Source organism: Saimiri boliviensis, chromosome 4 (genome assembly GCF_048565385.1).
Source record: "Saimiri boliviensis isolate mSaiBol1 chromosome 4, mSaiBol1.pri, whole genome shotgun sequence".
In the NCBI taxonomy this organism is placed as follows: domain Eukaryota; kingdom Metazoa; phylum Chordata; class Mammalia; order Primates; family Cebidae; genus Saimiri; species Saimiri boliviensis.
In genome coordinates this window covers 93,465,060-93,481,341 of record NC_133452.1, presented here as the reverse complement: position 1 = coordinate 93,481,341, position 16,282 = coordinate 93,465,060, and positions in this window count along the sequence as shown.

The following is a 16,282-nucleotide window of genomic DNA, read 5'->3' as shown; positions in this document are numbered from 1 at the left end:
ACCGACATACTATCTTTTATTATTATTATTTTAGACAGGGTCTTTCTCTGTGGCCCAGGCTAGACTGAAACAGCACATTATAGCCCACCGAAGCCTCGACCTCCCAGGCTCAAACAATCCTCCCATTTCATCCTCCCTAGTAGCTGGGACCACAGGCTGGGACCACAGGCACATGCCACCACACAGAGCTACTTTTTAATTTTTTTTTTTTTTTTTTTTTTTTTTTTTTTTTTTTGTAGAGACAGGGAATCTCTATGTTGCCAAGGCTAGTCTCAAACTCCTAAGATTAAATGATGATATCCTCTTGCCTCAGTCTCCCAAAGTGGTAAGATTAACGGTATGAGCCACTATGTCTGACCTGGCATACTATCTTAATGAGACAATTTATACATTTTCTTTAGACACATTATTATTTTGCAAACTCATTACTCATACTGTAAGCTTCCAAATGTCAAATTTCATTTTATTCAAAATTTAAAACTTTTATTCCCCAACTAGAAATTGTAGAAGAGAACAGGTTCTGTATCTGACAGACTTGAGTTTGAACCTCAACTCTTCCATTTCCTAGTTCTTAGTTTCACTCTTGTTGCCCAGGCCAGAGTGCAATGGTGTGATCTCGGCTTACTGCAACCTCTGCCTCTTGGATTCAAGCGATTCTCCTGCCTCAGCCTCCCGAGTAGTTAAGATTACAGGCATGCACCACCACGTCCAGCTTTCATATTTTAGTAAAGATGGGGTTTCTTCACATTGGTCAGGCTGGTCTCGAACTACCAACCTCGGGTGATCCACCTGCCTTGGCCTCCCAAGGTGCTGGGATTACAGGTGTGAGCCACCACATCTGGCCTAGTTCTATAATATTTTAAGTATCAGTTTCCTCTTCTATATAATAGGGCCAATGGTAGTAAGTTTATCCTATGATTTTTGTAAGGATCCTAGTATTTAGCACAGAGTCTGGCTTACAGAATGAGTTCAAGAAATGAGGCACTAATGCAATAATTGTCACAGTGCCCTATGCTGTGAGACCTTGCTGAACAACTTCAAAAATGAATCACATATTCTTTGTATTTTATATGTTGCTGTCTGTCAAATGGAAATCAACCTTTCATTTTAAAGAAACAAGAAATTTCAAAGGTCTATTTTATTCCATTTTGTCTTAACTGCAAAATCATTGCCATTTGAATAAATTTCTTTTCTCTTTGATTTTTTTCAATGAAATTTTATTTCTAGCTTTTTCAAACCTCAAAAGTATCATGTAAGAGATAGTCTTATTTTTCTGTTCAGAAATAAAAACTGGAAAGTGTCTTGGATTATTTGCAAAACCGTTAATGAGACACTACCGAAGCCCAGTGACATCTATAAAAATGAATGTATGAGCACTTAGAAGTGCATGCATTTTTAATGCACTCCATGAATAATAACAGCAGACTATTAATCCTACTGGAAAGGGCAAAGCTCTGAATGTAGAAATCTTTTCAAATATATTCCCTATCTTAGTAGAAATGAGCAGCGAGATACATTTTCCTGGGAACTATAGGAAACTCTGTGACATGAAGGAGCTTGTTCAGAGGAAAGAAAAGGAAGCTAGTAAAGTCAAAAAAATCCTACTCCCATTCATTTTCCATTTTTGTCCATAGGTGTCTACAATGAAAGAAAAGTAAACAAACAGATAATCATACTGACATAGAGAAAGACTGTAATTTTAAACTCCTCCAACATTTTTTAAAAAATAAATCATAAAAAGAAAACTTCACTTGGATGGAAATTTTGTATCATCTCTTTGTAATTCCTGTTGCTATCTGTCATTAAGTTCCTGAAAATTACAATTATTTTAAGTAAACATTGCTACCTACCCTAAGCTATCATCACAACCACCAGATTTTCTGACTGAAAGTAGAGAATTACTTTTTATTTCTTGGCCCCTGAAACTTTTATTTTTAACGTATTTTTATTGTAGAATAGTGAGAAAAGTGGCAAGGACAAAATAGAGAGTACCTGTATAACCTGACCCTGACTGTTTGTGCTTGGCATTTCCCTAGAGCATTAAGGTGAAATGTCACATTAATATTGAGTAATACGGTACTTTACTCAGAATGACCTTTAAAGGTAATAACCAAGCCAGCATTTTGTTGGTTTCTCTGTGGCATCTGTTCTTTGTAAAAATAAGCCATTTAAAAACAAAGTGGGAAGGGGGCCTTTCCAAGATCCAGTCAACTCAATAGGCCTTATTCATAGAAAGGTTGTATGAATAGGTTGCAGAATAAAATACATCTCCTCTTTCCTATATGTTTCTTAAATTCTCAATTTGCTTCTTCATGGAGATTCCCTTTTCCTGTTCAAGAACCTTGTTCCTGGAAATTGAAGCCTCAGAACTAGCATGGCACCATCATAATTCCAGCTGTTTTTTTTATTACAGAAAGAAAGCTTAAACCCTATCCTGACAAACATTGTGTGTGTGTGTGTGTGTGTGTGTGTGTGTGTGTGTGTGTGTGTGTGGTGGGGTGGGGGGTGAGGTGAGAGGGCGAATCTTCACTCCGTAAAGGTCATGAAGTAAAACCTCACACAAAAATATAAAAAATAAGTGTTCAGAAAAGATTTTTTATACTATAGAGTTAAACTAGGAATATTCCATCTAATTAACCTGTTGCTGAATCTCAGTTTTTCCCCAATTTCCCATATCAGCCGTAATGTGACTTAAATGTGAAGAAGGCAAGAACAGCAGCTGCTTGAAGTCACCCCAGGTGGTGACTCTGGCAAAAGTCAGGGAAGGTCACCACAGTTATAGCATCTCTGCACTTTTGGCCCATCTAGAACTCTAAAGAGATTAAATTACTAGGTGCTCTATGGTTCTCCTCAAAGCCTTTACTGCCTTGTAGGAGAGACAGTGGTTAAGGATACTGTGTGTGTGTGTGTGTGTGTGTGTGTGTGTGTGTGTGTGTGTGTGTGTTTGCAACTTGGGGAAACTCAAGTAGCGCCTAACGAAAAGTTTCACAATTTGTATTATTCTGCTGTCAGACTACTTATCTGCAACTTGATAAATAATTGGGGAACCAGCCACCTACTGTAATATGGGCAGTAGACAGGAGGAAAGGAAGCTGAATCTGTTTTTATTTATTCTGACCCACCACTTAACATATGCGTGTTATAAATTCCTGAGCATGTGGGGGAACTTTGGTGACTCCGAGTTGCCAGAGGTTTCTGTAATGTCCCAAGCTCAAAAATGCCTGCTGATTACATCTTCTCATTCAGGTAAACAAAGTGCTTTCTTAAAACTTAAAAAAATAAATAAATAAAATAAACTTTTGAATATTTTGGACCACTAGATAGTTAAACCTTAGTGTTTATTTAATTATTTTAAGGAAATCACTTTGCCCACATACACTATTTTGGAATCAGATCCTCATTTAAATTACGTAGTTTCAACTGTCAGCTCACTGAATTCCTCTTGTGCTATGATCATCTTGACATATGGATTGTAACTTCATTGTTTAAACAAGTATTTTCACATGTTGCAAGACCATCAAATGCATGCTGCATGCCTAATTATTTGTGTCCTGTTCTAGTGTCTACATTAGAGATGGTAGAGATGTGGTAGTTCTCTACCCAGATAGCTCCCTGAAGAATTTTCCAGAATAATTTTGAACACAGTTTATTTTTCCTGATATGGTGGTCTTTGACATTGTTGCCTCCAAAAGCTGGAACACCCTTCACTCTAGACACTAAATCACCTAGCAGGAAGCACGGAGGCAGAGCTGGACCACCAAATCAAAAGTCACCTGAGGTGCTAAAGGAATTAGATGGAATGGACCTGGTATTCTGAGGAACAGGCAAGAAAAGGAAGTGGGAGACCCAGGAAGGAAGGGCAGGTTTTAGAATAAAACATTAGGGGTGTTCTGGGATTTGAAAATAGTGTGAGTGGGAGGTACATCTGCGAGTGCCACCACCTCAGCCCTAGTTCATACTTGGTACAAATTGCTTGTGAATAATCTGCTCACTGTTCCCTACCTATGGAATTCAAAAATAAAGAAACTGAAGTAAATACAACACAAACATGAAAATACATTTTTTAAATCACCATAAAGCAAGAGAAGAAAAAGAAAGCACATCAAGATAAAATGGAAGCTGTAGCCTAGAAATTTTTTTCAATTAATAAGTGAAAAATATTTAAGTGTTAAGGTTTTAAATAAAGAAATAATGTTTAAAAGCATAAAGATATTTATTACGAGTCTGAACATTATTTTTAAAACACTGTTAACAACTAACATATCCCATGGTGTGCAAGGAATTACAGGGTATTCAGACAGAAAAGTTTCCTGTTATTAAGTCTAGGGTTTTGTACAGATTTTTTAGTGATAGCTCCTCAGACACTTCTCTTTTACCAATATATTTATTTAATATGACTAAGACTTATTCTTGTCCCACACCACCAGCCCAGTCTAGAAGTCTGTTTTCAATAGAGAAGTGGGTTCATTATGACTAGCGTTAATTTTCTTTGCCTAAAACTTCTAAGCACTAACCAATTTTGTATAATTAAATGCAAGTGGTAATTTGGTGTCTGATCATTAAACATATTAATTTAATGCTTATCTTTGCTATATACTGCAAATAATGGGAACTTACATTCATATCATGCTTTGAGGTTTTGAAGTTATTCCTCACGCTGCATTTCATTTGATTTCAAAATAGTAGTGAAAGAAAGGTAGGACACCATCTCTGTATTTTTTTTCCCATAGGTCAGTGAGATATAGGATGCAGAAATTCATGTGATACAATAAAGTGATGAAAATAAACTCTGAACCAAATTATTTTTTCACTTTTTCCATGAATATTTCCCAAATGCTCCTTTATAGACAAAAAGCAATAGAGAAGAACAAGATGGTTATCACCTGGACACAATCTAGCAAGGCAGAGGGTCATTGAATATGAAACTGACAGTACACAGAAGACTATAAGGAAGAAAAACAGATTGTGATGGATGTGAGTAATGGGCTGTATTAGTTTCCTACTGATGATGTAACTAACCAACACAAACTTAGCGACTTAAGTAATAGAAACTTATTATCTTGCTGTTCAGTAAATAGAAGTTTCACATGGGTCTCAATGAGCTGAAATCTAGATGTTTACAGGTCTGCATTCCTTCTGTGGGTTCCACACACAAATCTCTTTTCTTGCTTTTTTGATATTCTAAAGATTGCCCAAATTTTTTGGCACATAGCCTTCTTCCATCTTACAGGCCAGTAATGCTGGATTGAGCTCTTCTTACCTTCCTCCTTACATTTTAGAAGAACTTTGTGATTACATTGGGTCCACCCAGAGAGTCCAGGATAATCTCTTTATGCAAGTTCAGCTGATTTCCAACCTCAATTTTATCTGTAACTTTAATTCCCCTTTGCCATAAAACCTAGAATATTCACAAGTTTTAAGAATGAGGACATAAACATCATTTGAGAACTCTTAGTCTGTGTGCCACACAAGTGCACCAATTACTTCCTAGAGACCATTAGTTAGATAAAAGGTGGGAGTAGAATGACATTCTTTAAAATAGCCATGAGCCAAGGAAAACTATGGCACATTTAGGAAGGTGATGGATGGACAATAAAGCTAAAACAGACAGTAAATGGAGAGTGAAAAGAAATGACGCTTTGCCAAGGTCTAGATTTTTCAAAGCTTTGAAATAGTTTCTGTTCATTAATGGAAAGGTCATGGGAAAATTAAGAGTAGATTTAAGCAAGAGAATAACATGATTATGTTTTGTATTTAAAAGACTGCTTTGGCTTCAATGTGAAGACTGCAGAGGAGATCTGAGGTGGATACTGCAGGCCTTGACATTGGATAAAATGGAGGTCTGGATTAAACTGGTGATGGGAGAGATAGAAAGAACTGGTTGGATTTGAAAAATATTTTAGATTTATAATCAGCAGGAAATAGTGGTTGATTTTGGATAGGTCCTTTAATCTATGATTCTGACACAAGCACTTTGGTGGTCTGAGACTCAAAAGTGGAAGAGGGTCAAGTATGATGGTGGGAGAACACTTACCTTAATTTAGGACTTTTTGAATAATAAGTTTCATCTGAGGACTGCTAGTAAAGCAGATAGCGAGACGGCAGGTAGAGAAATGACTTTGGAATTCAATTCAGCAGCCAAGAATGGATATAAACCAGGGGATACACACGGTAGAATGGTTAACAAACAAGAACCATAACAAACAAAAAACATGGGCTACAGTGATATAGATCACCTAGAACAGTTGTTCTCCTCTGAAGGCAATTTGTCCTTTAAGGGTACATTTGAAAATGTGGGCGATATTGTTTATTGTCACCACTAGGAAAGGGTATACTACTGACATCTAGCGGCTAGAGGCCAAGGATAAGGCATAGTAAACCTCCTGTAGTATAAGGGACAGACCCCCACACACACATAAGAAAGAATTTTTTGTACAATTCATCCATGTAACCAAAAACCACTTGTAACTCTAAAGCTATTGAAATGAAAAATAAATTAATTGACAAAAACAAAATAAAATAATAGACATGTTAGTCAATAATAGTCAGTATGTCAATAGTACCAAGGCTAAAAATGTTGGCTTAAAGAAACAGTAAAATTTGAGTGGACAGACACTCAAGGAAAGGACAGAGTTCTGAGAATTTCCAATATTCAATGGTTTTGATTAAACAAAACATAAGTAAGGGAGCATTCAAAGAGATGAAGAATTGGGTAGAATGTCCTGTATCACAGAACAGAGAAGGTATTTGTAGTGGATCATTAGTGCCAAATACTGCACCGTCATTATGTATATTGACCAATGGGAAGGGGCCTTTAATTTGGCTATATGGTGATCATTAGCGAGCTTTGGAAAAATGCCTTTAGTGGAGGGATGAGAACAGAAATCATACTGTTGTTGTATGGGAAGTGAGTCAAATGAAAGGATATGAGTAGTGAGTCAAAGAACATGGGAATTTTTGTTCTGATAAAGAAGAGACCTGCAAATACAGGGGTAAATTGCAAAAGGCTTGCTCTTTCTCTCTGTGTCTCTCAAAGACTAAACAAAATAACAAATTTAGATGCTAATGGAAAGAACCCAGGAGAGATAGGGGTAGATCTATAAGAGAATTAAGGAAGTTGATAGTTCAAGTGTCCTATTAATAAAAGATAAAATGCACTGATTCATTTTCATAATCATTCATGTATTCATCTAGCACTTACTGAATGCCTATTGAGTGCCTTTTCATGAAAAGGTTGAACTTAGATGGGAGAGGCACTTTCTCCATTGCGGCAGGAGGAGAGATGTAAGAAATTAATATGGAATTTGGACAAATATATATAATTTATTGGAGCTTAGAATTCATTTTATTCCAACCCTGGTGATTTTCTTCATCATTATCTACAAAGTGAAGGTATTTCATAGTAATACCTTGTCAGGGAAATTCTAAGAGGCATAGAAGAGACTATTATAGCTCTTGTTGCAAGTACGAATTTTTTTAAAATTTGTATGTTAAGAACTCGTAATGCATTATATTTTGTCCTATATTACATAATCTACTTGATACCACAACGTGTAATAATTTTTTTAATATTGTAATATAGAAATCTAAGACTACAAAATTATTATTTTACTGAATGTTACCATAAGCAGCATTCCAAATAGACCACGAACATGTATCTTTATTTGCCAGAACTGAAGAAATTTTAAATTCAAAGCAAGCTTGCTTTATAATATGTTTCTACTTATGTTAAAATTACTGAAAGAATCAATTTGAAAAATCACTTTCATAGCATAATTGACGTTTTACAGGTATCCAAGAAAGTTATGCAATTAGACCCTAGACGTTCCATCAGTGATATCTCATCATGTAGAATATATAACTCCACACACTTCCATGGTTTGTCTTTCTCTGGCTGAAGGTGGGGCAAGCATAACATTTATTTTAAATGTTCTGTAGAAGATAAGTAATATTCTCAGAGTACCTGTGGCTGCATATGTGCATGAGATGTATAATGTAAGATCAGAATTAACCATGGAATTTTATATACATACAACAAAGAGAAAATAGCTTATTCCTCCAGGGAAATAAATCACAAAATTATTTTAAAAAAATCATCAATGTTAGGAAAGTATCCAAATATTTTCCTTTTGTAAGTGATCTTTGGCCTCCGCTGAGTTTGGCATGAAGAATTCGCCTGCTGTATACATACACATATATTAGGGACCAGATTAAATATCAATAGCTCTATCATTCTCCTGTGATTTTTCTTTACCCCATATGTCTATGTTTCTTATTTACCATATTAATCATTGCCTTAGGACACCTTCTATTCTTTTTATTAAACCTTTTGTGTTAAATAATATTTTAATCATTTATAGCCTCTGATGCTTAGTGCAAGGAAATAGAATAAATAATACATAGTAAAATTTTGTCAGATGAATGCATTCAGGTGTAAGAATGGTTCTATATTTTGTATTAAACTGAAAAATGTTTTGAGCAAAACAGCAGGTTTCCTGTAAAAGGGCTACAAAAAGTTAAAGGAAACTTCTGGCTTGAAAGGATATGGAGCTGTAATTCACAATTTATCAAGCAGGTAAAAAAAAAGGCATAGAGATTTTTTGCAGACTTGTCATTAGACTGCAGTACTTTTCAGTATCTTTCTGGTTGGTCATAACGTTCAAAAGAAACAGGGGGATACAGGGGAAACTTGAAACAGTAGATATGTTTACTGTTTATACCTTTTCTCTTATTAATTCAAAGTGGGAAATACCAAGTCCCTTCTACCGGAAAGAACAATAAAAGGACTTTTGTAAATTACTTTAAAGATCCATCTGAAATAAATCACCCCAAATCCCTATAATATATAGAGTACCAGATCTAAGACATATTATTTCCAAAGTAGAAAAGTTAAAAAGTTAGCATTATCAAAAGTCTATTTCTATATACCAGGTGACTCGGGAAGGAAATTTGTTTGAAAAGCTGGGATAAGAGAGAGTTCTTGAATTGTGTATTAGTCAGAGTTCTCCAGAGAAACAGAACCAATAGGGTGGGGTGTGTGTGTGTGTGTGTGTGTGTGTGTGTGTGTGTGTGTTTAAAAAGATTTGTTGTAGGAATTTGCTTATGTGATTATGAAGGCTGGCAATTCTAAAATTAGCAGGGTAGACAGGTAGTCTAGAGACCCAGGGTGCTCATATCCCAGTTGAAATCTAAAGGCTGTCTTCTGTAGCACATGGAAGGTTGTGCTGCTGATGAAGCCCAAAGATTGTCTGCTGGAGAATGTTTTTGTTGCTCATGGAAGGCTTATCTTTTTGTACCATTCAAGCTTTCAACTGATTGGGTAATGCCTACCCTCATTGTATAGGGCATCTTAGTCAGTTTGGGATGCCATAATAGCACAATACCATAGACTGGGTGGTTTAAACAACAAACACTTATTTTTCCCTGTTCTGGAGGTTGATCCAGTGTCTCATGGTCTCATGCGGGCATTCTTTCTGGTTTTCAGATGGTCATCTTCACATTGTGTCTTTACATGGCAGGGGGCAGAGAGAAGAATCAAGCTCTCACATCTCTTCTTATAGAGAACTAATCCCATTTATGAGGACTCTACACTTATGACCTGATCACTTCACAAAAGTAATTACCTTCCAAAGGTAACTCCCAAGTTTGTAGATTACATTTTTGTGGCTAAAAAAAAGTAATTACCTTCCAAAGGTAACTCCCAAGTTTGTAGATTACATTTTTGTGGCTTTGGGTGAAAGAAGATGATGGGAATTATGTGCAAAAGAAAGGATTCTCCTCCAACACACTCATTGGTTTTGACACTTGAAATTTTGTGAAAAATCATAGATTGAGTTATTAACTATAATCAAGATTTCTATTAGCATTGCAGGAGCTTACAAAGCATTAATTCTTTTTCTACATTATATAACATATGCATAGATAGATAGATAGCTGTAATAAGTTTGGAAAACAAAGTATTTATGTTAACGTGACAGCAGAGAACTGGGCATCTAAATTTTTTTCCTAAGTCACCATGCTTATAAAAAAATCTGAAATGAAATACAGAAAACCATATTCAAGGAACAACTTGGTTTCAATTTAAAATAAATGCACTGGAAAATACCACACTGCAGCATGGTGAGTCTCAGCCCTCACTTTATATTAGAATCACTTGGGGAAATTTTAAAAAACTATTAGCTCCTCAAGCTCACCCCAAAAGATTCTAATTTAATTTGTCTGCGGTAAGGCCCAGAATCATATTTTCAAAAGCTTTCTGATTACTTTAATCTGCAGTCAGGGATGAGAACAGCTGCCACAGAATATTAGCCTCAAAACCTAATTGTGAAAGTGAAGATTAAATTATATTTTAGAACATAAAGTGGATTAAATAGTCATGTTCTAACTGTTAAAAAAAATTCAAGAATTGATTTTAACATTTAGGAATTCAAGAAATGCAGAGGCGTAGATGAATATAAATCATGGAGAGAATGAAAGATACTTAATTTACTAATAGCCAATTCAGCCTTCAAATAGTTTTCTGTAAGTCTTTGTAGAAAATATCTAGATAGAAAAAAGAATGGTCATTAAAACACACACACATACACATATATTAATGTGTGTATAACAAGTAATTCCCATTCTTGATGAATCCTAGGGAAAAAAATGTCATAGTTGAAATGTTACTTAATACATGAATTAAATATGGAGCCAAAATTTAAATCTAGGCCTATCTGGTTTCAGCACTATATTATATCATGTTGCTAACTGGCTTTCAAATTTCTTTCATCCCTTTGTCAGATAATTATGTTGATGCCAAGGTTATCTTTTATTAACAAAAATGGGAGGGTTCTAATAATCTATTTCAAATCCCTTTTTCATTCCATAGCTCTCCTTATACTTAAAACATGGAGTTTCAGTTTGCAAGATGAAAAAGTTCTCAAATCTATTTTACAACAATGTGAATATACCTAACACTACTGTGCTTTAAATATAGCTGTGGTAAATTTTATGCTACATGTTTTTACCACAATAAAAAACAAATAAATGTTTAATAAAATTTTAAAAATTTAAAAATTAGAGTTTATACACCTTATTATGACATTAAAAGTTCTCAATATAACCCCAGCATGGCTCTTTGGCCTTGTGATGTGCTGTATACAATGCCCCTACCGGACAAAAATGCTCATTCATTTTTAGATATACCTCACACATTTTCATTTTTTATTTAAACACCCGTATCTTTCTCTCCACTTGAAGCTCTTCCTTCTCCCTAACCACCTGAACAAATTTTACTTACGTATCAAGACCTACTCAACTATTTTAGTGCAAGACATAATGATTCTATAAATTTTGGTGATTCATGTATCTACTCATCAACAAGAAATTATTTAGTGTCTATCATGTGCTTCATACCAAGTAAAACAAAATAACTGCACTTTAACGGAGTTAAGTTGGATGAGTATATCACTAAGATGGAGAAACGTGCTAATACTAAGTTCTATTAAGTGCTTAAACATGGTGGAGCAGATATAAGTAGATGTAAGTAAATATAAGTAGATGAGATCACTGTAGTCTGGGGTAGTTTGAGGAGGAATAAAAGGAGAGGATAATGTTTGCTCTAATTACAACTCTATCCCAGTTCTTAGAATGTTTTCCATATAAAATAAAAGAAATATTTATTGAGTGAATGAATGAAAGTATGAATGAAAAGTAGGTCCTAAAGGTATGAGAATTAGTGGAACATGGCAGAACAGGCAGAATATACAGGCAATCATAATCAAATACAAATGGATTAAGTCAGAATACCATGACCCTGGCTCTGACAGTGACATAGTTCATTCTAGTACTACAATTAAAATAAAAACTGTTGATTTTTGTCCTGTACAATCCAAATGAAAATAATAATGCAAGGGGAAAAATTAGTTAAGTATCTAAATGCCAAAAAGAGTCTGCAGACTATCCGAAAACTGTTAGTTTCCTATTTTGTGCTCATTGGTTTAATAATAGAGATTTTTTTGCTATTGTTTTAACTTTTTTTCTTACCTGTCCTACCTCTCATGTACAAAAGTAAGTTAATTCCCTACAACTTCTTGAGATGAATAAGGAAATAACAAAATCTATAAGAAGGCATCTAGGAACAGGGGAATTCTAGACAATTACCTGGAACATAAAAATTAATTTTCACTGATGTTTCTCATACTTCTTGTTTTAGTTTCTTATTGCTGCTGTAACAAATTACCACAAACTTCCTGGCTGAAGATGATATTAATTTATCACCTTACAGTTCTGGAGGTTAAAAGTTTAAAATCAGTCTCAATGGGCTAAAGTTAGATGCCAGCAGGGCTTTGCCTTCTGAGACTTTAAAAGAAAATTCATTTTCCTGCTATTACAGCTTCAGAGGCTGCCAGCTTTCCTCATCCAGCGCCACTTAGTCCATCTTCAAAGTGCATCAGTCCAACTTCTGTTCTGCCATCATATGTTTGCTGAATCTATGTCTACTGTCTCCCTCTTATAAGGACACCTGTGAATACATTAGACTTACCCAGACAATTCAGGATAATCTCCCCATCTCAAGATCACTAATTTAATTACATCTACAAAAATCCTTTTGGCATTTAAGGCAGTATATTCACTGATGCTAAGGATTAGGGCATAGACATATTTGTTGGACCATTATTTAGCCCATGAAACTTCTGATATGTTTCATTTAAAGATTTACATTTATATTAACTCTGCTTCAGTTGTTATTCTTCCCCACCTGCTGAGAAATCTATCTATTGCTTTCCCATTCTCCTTGTACATTCAGTTCCTTGATTCGTGGAGGAATTTTTCCTCCAACTGACCTTCTGGTGTTTGTCCTCTTGGTCAGATATGAGCTCTGGCTTGAGTTGCTCTCAAACAACTCTTCACAAACCAAAATTGACTTGTAATATGGTTTGGCTGTGTCCCCACCAAATCTCATCTTGGATTGTAGTTACCATAATATCCACATGTCATGCAAGAGACCTAGTGGGAGATGATTCAATCATGGGGAGTTACCTCCATGCTGTTCTTATAATAACGAGTTCTTATGATTTCTGATGGCTTTATAAGGGGCTTTTTCCCTTTTTGCTTAGCGCTTCTCCTTCCTGCTGCCTTGTGTAGAAGTATGTGTTTGCTTCCCCTTCCTCCATGATTGTAAGTTTCTTGAGGCCTCCCCAGCCCTGCAGAACCATGAGTCAATTAAACCTCTTTCCTTTATAAACTACCCAGTCTTGGGCAGTTCTTTATAAACAGCATAAAAACAGACTAATACAACCTGTGTTTTCCCTGAAATCCTCTCTGATCCTAATAATTAACCTCTAACTCATTCCCTTGTCTTCTTTATCTATTTCTGAGGAATTATTATGGTTTAACTTGGGTCCAAATATTTGCTTTACACTAATATTGTGGATTTCATCGGCGAATTTTATCACATTTCAAAATGTGGATAATGTTGCCTACTATGTCAGATAGTTTGTGAATTAAAATGACCAGAAACACATGATACAGAGTGGATACTGCATAATTATGAGTATCCTTGTCCCTTCTTGTTAATATTAGTTCACCTTTAGATAAAAGTCAGAATAACCTATAATTAATTTTAATGTCTCTTTGCTCCCATTCATTCAGGTGCATATTTAATTCTTAGATAATGCACCTATGGTTGTTTTCTACAAAATCACCAATCTGTAGTATGTTTGCATATCCAAAAATCTACTTACTGAGTGTTAGTAGAAGCTTTTTCTCATAGAAGACAATGTATAATTCAGGTTATATTTTTTTCTGTAATAATAAAGCATTTAGCTGCACACTGTATATGTATTATCTTGATTCTTTCATATAAGTTGCAATAACATAAGGTACTTTTACCTACTTTCTTTAAAGTATGTTCTCTTTTTCATTTGAAAATACTATTTGATTAATAGATGAAATAATAAAAATCACTTTCTTAACCTTTAGATAACTCTTATTTTATAGTCCCAAAATAGATTGAAACAACAATTGGAAACTTAAAACTATTATTTACAGAGTCTCTTTAGCCAGTTTTCTCAGTTATTTTATTATATTGTTCTCCATTTTACGTTCTCAATAGGAAATTCCCTGTGTCCCTTAATAAAAAAATTAAAAATAAAAAAAAGTGTTTTTTTTCCTAGTCTGTGGCCAGGATCCCTATTATCTGAGAATAAAAATATATGACTTCAGCAAATGGGTTGGTTTAGGACTGCCCTCTCCCTCCATTCTTTTTCCAACTTCTTTTGGCAATCCATCTCACTTTACTCATTCTTCATTTTGGCTACCTATAGAAAGTAAATGTGGCCTTGTTGAAAGACATGCATTGCATACAATCTTTTCCTGGTCATTTATTAAGATCTCACCATGGCCCTAATAAACTTGCCATGGCCCTAAACATACAGCACCTCAAAAGCTGGTTTGCAAGGCCAAATAGCACCTCTTTAAATAGAATCCAACAAGTCAATATGGTACAATATAGGAGCTCTGGAGAGGAGAATTTTGTGCTCTAAAAGAGGGAGAGGGTTGAAATATGATCAAAGCACTTTTCCAGGGAATCAGTAAAATTGATTCAACGGTTAGTGTGTTAATAGGAAATTTAAAAGATGTCTTCTCTGACAAACTGCTCTTCCTTGTTACTGGACAGCACTAATATCTGGATGTGTTGTGAGCACACAGACCCACTTTTCCATGTGTAATATCTAACAGAAGAGCTTTCTACCACAACTCATGATAGTTTTGTTACCAAAACATCAGGGGTTCAGCTTAGGTCCTGCTGCTTGCCATACAGAAAGCCAGTCACTGAAACAACAAGTAATGCCAGGGAAAATAGTTTTAATCTGGTAATGGGAGATCAGTCTCAAATCCAATTTCTTGACTGACTAAACTTAGAAATGTATATAACAGGGAAGAAATGCAACCATGTGAGGGAAAACAGAAATTAGGAAGGAGAGCTGGGAAATAAAAAGCAGGTTGTCAGTTAGGAAATCATGACAGGTGATGGCTCTGACATTTCATTGTCCAAATACAGTAACCTGGTGAATTTCAGCTCCTGATACAATCTGGGTTGCCTGATGGTTGGTTTCCTAAAAAGGAACTCAGATAAGAAAAATGCAACTTTAAGTTTTAAGACAGGAGGAGTCAATTTTCATGTTTATTCAAAAGAAACCATAAATATTAGTTCTACAGTACAATGGGTCAATTTCAGTTTTGCAAGTAGTTTTAGGAAGAAAGAATGAGTTACTAATATTATCTAAGGGGCCAACGATGTATACAATATGTAAACTGAATTACTATTTTAAAGACTGAACTGTCTCTCTAAAATCTGCTGTCTTTGGAAACAGATGCTCAAAACTTTGAACTGCTCTGATCTCTGTATACTACTGCAACAGCAAAGTTGTAACCTTAAATCATCAACTTTGGAGACATAGTTCTTCTAATGTGATTATTCCTATTCAGATTCCAAATGGCATCATCAACTATTAGTATAATCAAGCTATTCATTCACAGAAAATGAGACATTTTGTTTGGAATTAATTAATAGCCTATGTTTTACCTACCATTTTGTGAATAAAGTATGTTTTTTTTTTTACCATACTGAAAATATGAGAAGCCCATGTATATTTACCCATGAGAGAAATCAATAGGAATGAAACTTCTTCTTCTCACTCACTCCTTTCTTTCAAGATGAGTCACTCAGTCTCCCAGGAGCCACTCAGTTATGCCCTGAAACTATGGATGTTGATGTCCTCAAGTTGCAATCTGCTGTTCCATGGTGGCTACCAGGTGTCAAAGGCAGACCTCCAGACAACATAAGTTGTGGCTTCGTTAATTTCAGTCGTTTGATTTCATCATAGCCAGTCCTCTTCTATATGCCTCTCTGATCCTTATTCTGCCATCCACTTGGCCTTAGCTTTGGTACATCACCAGTGTGATGGTTAGCAAAACAATAAAATTGGACTTTACATTTTTATGTGTTTTTTTTTTAATTTGGTTTTACCCAGAATTAAGTTGTTTATTTTTCCAAACTCTTTTACAGTCACTTTTCTTCTAACATGTTTCAGTTAAGCCAGAATTTTAATATCATATATTAGATTAGCCACATTTTTGTTTTTTCTTTTGAAGACAGGGTCTCACTTTGTCACCCAGGCTGGAGTGCAGTAGCATGAACAAGGCTCACTGCAACCTCAAACTCTTGGGCTCAAGACATCCTTCTTCCTTAACCTCCTGAGTAGCTGGGACCACAGGAACAGATCACTATGTCCAGCTA